The following is a 7,620-nucleotide window of genomic DNA, read 5'->3' on the forward strand; positions in this document are numbered from 1 at the left end:
TTTGCTTCTGCCCCACTATGAAACTCTCAACCTGTACACTGAAATTCTTCTGTGGAAAAAAAAAAAAAAAAACAGCATCACCCATTTCCTGTGGTTTATGGCCAAAAGCCTAGACTGACTGTAACAGTCAAGCATTTAAATACCCTGTCATGACTCTGTCAATAGTTTACATTTTGCCCTCCAGAAAACTATAGTTTTTTTTAGGAATAAATTAAAATCAAATGGATTCTTGTCAGGCTATTAACCTTTATCTCTCCTCACTTGCTTTACTTTCACTTTGCTCTAGATTCTAGTGACATTGCACCACTGGTGATTCCCCAAGTGTTCTTTCTTATCTCATTGTCTTCATGCACCTCTTTTCTCTCTGTCACAAATTCTCCTTTTAGTTTTTTCAGGTGTTAACTCACATATCAGTTGCACTAAAGGGCCTCAAACACTGAAACAAATTTGGGACAGAAGTCCCTTCTAATTTTTATAGCAGTATCCTTTTTTTTTATCCCTATCACAATGCCAATGAATCTGTATGGAAATTGCCTGCTTGCCTGCTTTTAAAGCTATGATATATGACTGTTGAGGGGTGTCCATTATCATCTCCATGTTGTCATCATAGTGCTTGCCAGAATACCCTGGCATATGGTTGTCTAATTTATGCATAAGTGGTGGAAAATCCGAAGTTCTGATACTCAGTCATAATGATAACTGTGTATGAAAATATGGACATATTGCATTTCATAGTAATTTTGTATTGTGGAAATACATATATATTTTGCATTCTTATGAGCAATGAAAAGTTCTCAACTTTTTTACTAATTCATGCTTATAATATCTTTAAGACAAAATATAATTCCTTTTCTCTCCACTTGCTACACAATTTAAATCTTGATAATGGGAGCTTCTGCCTGAACAATTACTAATAAGCCAAGACAAGATTGACTTTTGAAAAAATCATAAGGATATACAGATATATTAAGAAAAAGCATATGAAACTAATGTGTTTTTCAGACTGTTGATATAATATTTGTATTATTTTATGAAATGTATGATGTAAAAACTTTATTGAAATGGATGTGTGTATCATAAATATGATGAAATTTTCAAAATATGAAGCTTTATATACATTTGTAAGAAAATTTGAAGTGCATGTGCAAACCATTTTTTTAATGAGATGTTTTCAAACTGTCTATGTGCTAATATTTAAACTTCATTCAACAAGCAAATGGTCAACACTAATTTGCTAAATCTAAATATCCCATTAATGATAGATTATTTGTATTTTAAAAAATGTATCCCTGAATATGGATCCAGAGATTCAGGTAACATTAGTTTCGTATTCTAGTTACTATATTCACTAATGGGTTAATGTATTAGAATTATTATACTTCCATCAAACATAGAGTCTTTCAATTTTTATAATTTTAATTTGAAGCATTGACTTAAGACTTGTTTCTAATAAAATCATTATTTGCTTAATAGTTTTTTTTTTCCTTTTCTCTTTGTTTATATAATCTTGGAAAATAATACTGAAGTTTCAGGTTCTAATATAAAGTACTTTTGTCCACTGAATAATTGTAAAGTGAATTGCTGACATATGCTCTCATTTATTATATTTTTAGTATTTTCTACAGGTCAGAACATGCTACATAACTATAATACAACCTTCATTCATTATGAATAATTTTTTTCAAATATTACCAAGTAACAGAATACTTGTTAATCATATCAGCTTTATAATAAAGGCTGTATTGTAATTATCTAGCATGTTCTGATTATAGTAAAAACTAAATATATCATGGATGATGTCATATGTCAGGAATTCACTTTAAAATTATTCAGTGGACAAAAGTACTTTATATTAGAACCTGCAATTTTACTAATATATTTCAAGATTGTATGAAGAGAAAAGGCCAAAAAAAAAAAAAAAAAAACATTAAGCAATTGATTTTTCTCAAATCAATAATAATACATTCTGTCATAATGCCTTCAACCACTTAATCCTCAAATTATTTTCATTTATTGCTAGTAGCCCGATATTGTCCTTTATAGCAAAATATTTCATTCAGAGCCATTAAATGAAATTAATTGTTGTATTTTACAGATGCCTTCAGATTTAAATAATCCTTAGTCTCTTCTTTACTTTTGAATCTTTTCAGGGAGAAAGCATGTAGAACCTGCTTAAGATGGATTTTCTGGTTTCTTTATGATTGGAACTAGATTACATGTTTTTTTGGCAAGAGTATCACAGAATCAATTCTCTGATTTTCTCTTTGAGTCACATCATGTGACTTATAATATCCTCATTACTGCTGATGTTAATATTGGTTACTAAGTTGGTATTTGCAGTATTTTACTTTGTAATAATTTTTTTTTGTAGGGAGAGAATTTGAGACTATAAATATCTTTGTAATCATCCACCACCATGTTTTTAAATTATACCTATACAGATCCACACTTTATTTTATTGAGTATGTTGTTACTTGTTAATATTTTAAAGAAATATTTTTCTTTCAGAAATATTCTCTTTTGACAGTTTCAGATTTATAGAAGATTTATAACAGTAGTGCAAAGAATCCCTAGGAAATATTTCTCAAATGTTACTATTTTATTAACTTGTTTTATCATTTTTTCTCTATTTCAAAAAAATGGTACATACTAAGAAAATTAAATTATGAATATCTACTCTACAAACCTTATTCAAAATTTGCCAGTTATCTCAACAATTGTCTTTGAGCCAAAATAAATCCAATTTTGGGAAATTTTTAATATCAATTATTCACTGTGTCCAGTGGTCTCGTTTATTTTTTGTTTTTGTTTTTTCTGTCTCTTTTAATCTGGGACAATTACTGAGTTTTTCTGGGCTATTTATGATATCTATGATTTTGAATGGTGTATATCAGTAGTAGTTTTGTAAATTTTCCTTCAGTTTAGAATCATATAATGAGTGGATTCAGATTATGCCATTAGAGGAAGACTATCATGCATACAATGCCTAGTTCTTTCACTAGAACATATTCTGGTAGCACTGACAGACATGGTCACACACTATGGTCAGCCTCTAGTAATGGTGGAAAATTTCTAGGATCTAGAGTTATCCTCCACTTAAGAGTAAGCAAATATCTGGGGCCTCAATAACACAGGCACAAGAAACTGTGGAGGTATGTAGTGTCACTTTGTTCCATCACTCTTTAGTGTTGGCTAATTATTTGGTGAAGAAGTATCTGTCAGGTTGGTCCATGATAAACCTAGTTCATAAATATTTTGGATGGTGATATTTTGTGACTTTATAAATATCTGGTTGGTCCTTAAATTTTCACCCAGTAGAATTAATATTTTATAGATGATTCCTCCTTGTGTCAAATTATTACTATGTGGTGGCCAAATGATGATTTTTTAATTGATTCTACTAAAACAAATATAGCAAACAAATCATAAGTGGGCAAGAAGATGAAGCTTATCATTTTGGTACTCACATGCCCCAGATATAAACAGCAGCTGCCATTTAAAGCTGATTACACATCTATTTGATGTGTTCCCATTCATCCTGGAGTACTTTTCACTTTCTCACAAAACAAGATGTTTCAAGCACATCATTTATTTTCTTGTTCCAGACCTGTAATTAGCCATTTATCCTAGAAGCTCTGTTCTCTGTTAGAGGAGAAATGTCTGACCAGTATTTGTGATTGTTGTCATTATTGCATTTGGGGTTTTCATGTTAAGGAGAATCATATATATATATATATATATATATATATATATATATATATATATATCATAAAAATGTGTATATTTTTTCTTCTTAATACTTTTTTAGTTGCTAATGGCTCTTTATTGATGTATGGTACTGATGTATGGTGGACAACTTCTAGGATCTAGAGTTATCCTCCACTTAAGAATAAACAAATATCTGGGGAATCAAAACCAGTGCCTCACACATGCTAGGCAAGTGCTCTGCCACTGAGCCACAACCCCAGCCCCAAATGTGCATATTTCATACAGAAAACATGCAAGAAGACTCTTTTGTATATATCCTGTTTTTGCATGTATATATTCATATACAAAAAGATTTATACTGATATATTACATATGTATAAGAATATTCATTATAGAATTTTCTTATGAATTAGAAATAGTCCAAATACTCTTTAAGAATTCTGTTTTTATATCTGTAAAATAATATAGTATGCAATCATTTTTTAAATGAAGAAAGATTTATAGAGTATTACTATTTCAAATATAAAGCATATTTAAAACACTTAGTGGCTTTGGGCGGGCCTGCCAGTTCATGCCTCCAGGGGCCACCACGTGCCCAGCCCCACTTGCCTGGCCCACCACTCTCCCGCCATGCCTGGCTTCCACTACAAGTTCCTGGAGAAGCCCAAGTGGGGGCTGCTGTGCCCTATGTGCACCTATTGCACAAAGGAAGTCTACCTAAGGCCACCGCTTCTGCGACACCTACATGCAGGAGTTCCTCAGTGAAGGAGTCTTCAAATTCCCTGAGGACCAACCTCCACTGGACTATGCCAAGATCTACCCAGACCCAGAGCTGGAGGTCCAGATGCTAGGCCTGCCCATCCGCTGCATCCACAGTGAGGATGGCTGCTGCTGGAGTGGGCCACTTCGTCATTTACATAGACACCTGAATACCTGCAGCTTCAATGTAGTTCCCTGCACCAATCGCTGTCCTGCCAAGCTGAATCGCTGTGATCTGCCTGCACTCTTGACACACGACTGTCCCAAGCGACGCCTCAAGTGCGAGTTCTGTGGCTGTGATTTCAGTGGGGAAGCCTTTGAGAGCCATGAGGGTATGTGCCCCCAAGAGAGTGTGTACTGTTAGAACAAGCGTGGTGCCTGAATGATGCGGGGACTACTGGCCCAACATGCCACTTCTGAGTGCCCCAACTGCACCTATTCCACAAAGGAAGTCAATAGGTACAGAGTCACCAGTACCAGTGCCCAAGGCTGCCTGTGCCCTGCCCTAACCAGTGTGGCATGGGCACTGTGGCTCAGGAGGATCTGCCAAATCATCTGACGGACAGCGGTAGGACTGCCTTGGTGCTATGCCAGATCAAAGACTCCGGTTGCAGGCACAGGGTGAGATGCCCCTTCTTCCTGTCAACCACTCTTTAGCCCACGAAGTCCTAGATGAAGACTAGGTTTCCTGGCAGTTTAGTTATTTGAGGTCCTTCCCCTTCCTGTTCAGCTGCAGGTTCTTCCTAGCACCCTGTCTTCCTCATGCAGAGTTGGGCACCTGCTACCCCTGAGTCTTCCCTTTTGGTAACTGTCCTCCATTCCCTCATTGCCTGGGGCTTTTCCAACAGTGCCCTAAGCTGGCAATGACGCTGCACATAGAGGGGAGTGTGAAGCCACCTCTGGCTATGATGTGTGCCCTGGTGAGCTGGCAGTGGCAGGAGCTGCAGGAGCTGTGACGAGAGCTGGAGGAACTATTAGTAGGCAGTCATGGCGTGCTCATCTGGAAGATTGGCAGCTATGGGCAGAGGCTACAAGAGGCCAAGCCCAACCTCGAGTGCTTCAGCCCAGCCTTCTATACACATAAGTATGGTTACAAGCTACAGGTGTCTGCACTCCTCATTGGCAATGGCAGTGGTGAGGGCACACATCTCTCTCTGTACATTCATGTGCTACCAGGCACCTTTGACAATCTCCTTGAGAGGCCTTTTGCCCATCGTGTCACGTTCTCCCTGCTAGATCAGAGCAACCCAGGTCTTGCTAAGCCATAGCATGTCATTGAGACTTTCCACTCTGACTCAATCTGGAAAAATTTCCAAAAGCCAGGCACATGGTGAAGCTCCTTGGATGAGAGTTCTCTGGGCTTTGGATACCACAAGTTCATCTCCCACCAGGATATCCGAAAGGGAAACTATGTGCAATGGGATGCAGTTTTCATCCGTACCTCTGTCGAACTGCCCAGGAAGATCCTCAGCTGAATGCAGAACAGGCAGGCTCAAGGGGAGAAGGGGGGATGGATGAGACATGACTTATCAGGCTACTGGTTGAACTGGAGAGGGGGCTGGACCCCCTTTCAGCTGCTTATGCTGCCTGGGTTGTTATGCTGTTCTCCCCCTACCACCACCACCCTCAGGTGCCTCCAATTGGTGCCTCAGCCTGGCCCCTGCTAGGAGCAGGTCTCTGGGTTATCAAGGGCTGAAAACAAGTGATCCCAGGGCCTGTCTGCCCTCCTGGGCTGGACAGATATTCCTTGGTGCCGGCCACATTCTTCCTGGACTGAGGTACCTGCTCAGGTGCTATGTCCCAAGAGCCATAGGGGAAGGGGTTGGGAAAGGGAGGGGTAGTTAAAAAATCTGTCTTGAGATTGATTTTTCTTTCTCCAGCTTTGTGCCTTCTGGTTTTTTATTTCCTTAGCACCAGGAAGGCACAACAGGGGAGCCCTGATTTTTAATAAATCCTGAATTGTATTTATTAACTTGGTTCCGGCCTGTCTCCTCCAAGTTAGTTAAGGCCCTGGGAGGTTGGGGCTAACTATGCAAAGGACCACTGAGAGAAGAAGTGCTGACACTATGACCCCAAGATCAGCTGCCCTGCTGGGTCGCCCTCTGGTGGGCACCAGGGGGAACCACAGCAGGCTTTGGAAAGGACCTGTCGCTGCCTCCTGGTGGTTAAATGGGAAAGGTGCAAGATAAGGCTGAGATCCCCACTCCTTTACTCACCAAAAATCCAATGCTATGTCATAAGCAAGCCCCAGCCCCAGGCCTCTGGTACTGGGAATTGAACCCAGGGGCACACCCTGTTTTTTTTTTTTTTTTTTTTTTATTATTATTCAGAAGGTTCAAAGTTGCTGAGAGTAGCCTTTAACTGTGATCCTCTTTCTCCTGATTTGTACCATTAAGCCTGGCTCCTGCTGACAACTGCCATTCATGTAGTACTTTCTGGTTACAGACACTGCAAAGAACTTTATGCAAAATATTTCTTTCCTTATAGCAGTCAAGTTAAATTAACTTTTACATCATAGTAAAATGACCTGTCTTAAGTGGGCCTTATTGAAATTAATGAGGGAATACATGTTCCTGACACATGTTCTAAGTGCTTAACAAATGTTAACCTAACTGAAGCAAGCCTACACCTGGGGACTGAATAGAGGGCTCTTCAGGATGTACAAGGCAAGCTAGGGTTGTGGCTCAGTAGTAGAGCGCTTGTGTGAGACAATGGGTGTAGAGTGCTTGTGTGAGACACTGGGTTTGATTGTCGGCAACATAAAGAAAACAAAGGTCTACAACTAAAAGAAAAAAAAGAGAGAGATACAAGGCACTTCAACTTTTTTATCCATCCTTCATATAGGCCTCAGTGGCCACCTGAAGTGACCCATACTTTACCAGCAAGGAACATTAGTGAATTATCAGTACTCTTTCAGCTGGTCTAGGACAGAGCTGAATTTCTCTTTTTCCCCTGGTGCTGGGTATCCTTGTTCATGCTACCTATATGCTCTACTGAGCTACAATTCCAGGCCCAAGATTTTTTTAAAACTCCAGAAATATTTGGAAATGTATCTCCGTTTCTGGCAATACACTTGGGCTTGCATTTGGCAAGTTTCTTAGCTACATGGGAATGAATTCTGCTCAATTCTAGATTTTGTTGAAATGATTAAAT

At 38.7% G+C, this 7,620-nt stretch overlaps 1 pseudogene; it reads left to right on the plus strand.

Moving 5' to 3' along the window:
- Positions 1–4,338: 4,338 nt before the first annotated feature.
- LOC114080182 (TNF receptor-associated factor 4-like) lies at positions 4,339–5,942 on the plus strand (annotated as a pseudogene).
- Positions 5,943–7,620: the final 1,678 nt, after the last annotated feature.

The sequence above is a fragment of the Marmota flaviventris genome, chromosome 11 (genome assembly GCF_047511675.1).
Source record: "Marmota flaviventris isolate mMarFla1 chromosome 11, mMarFla1.hap1, whole genome shotgun sequence".
Classification (NCBI taxonomy): Eukaryota; Metazoa; Chordata; class Mammalia; order Rodentia; family Sciuridae; genus Marmota; species Marmota flaviventris.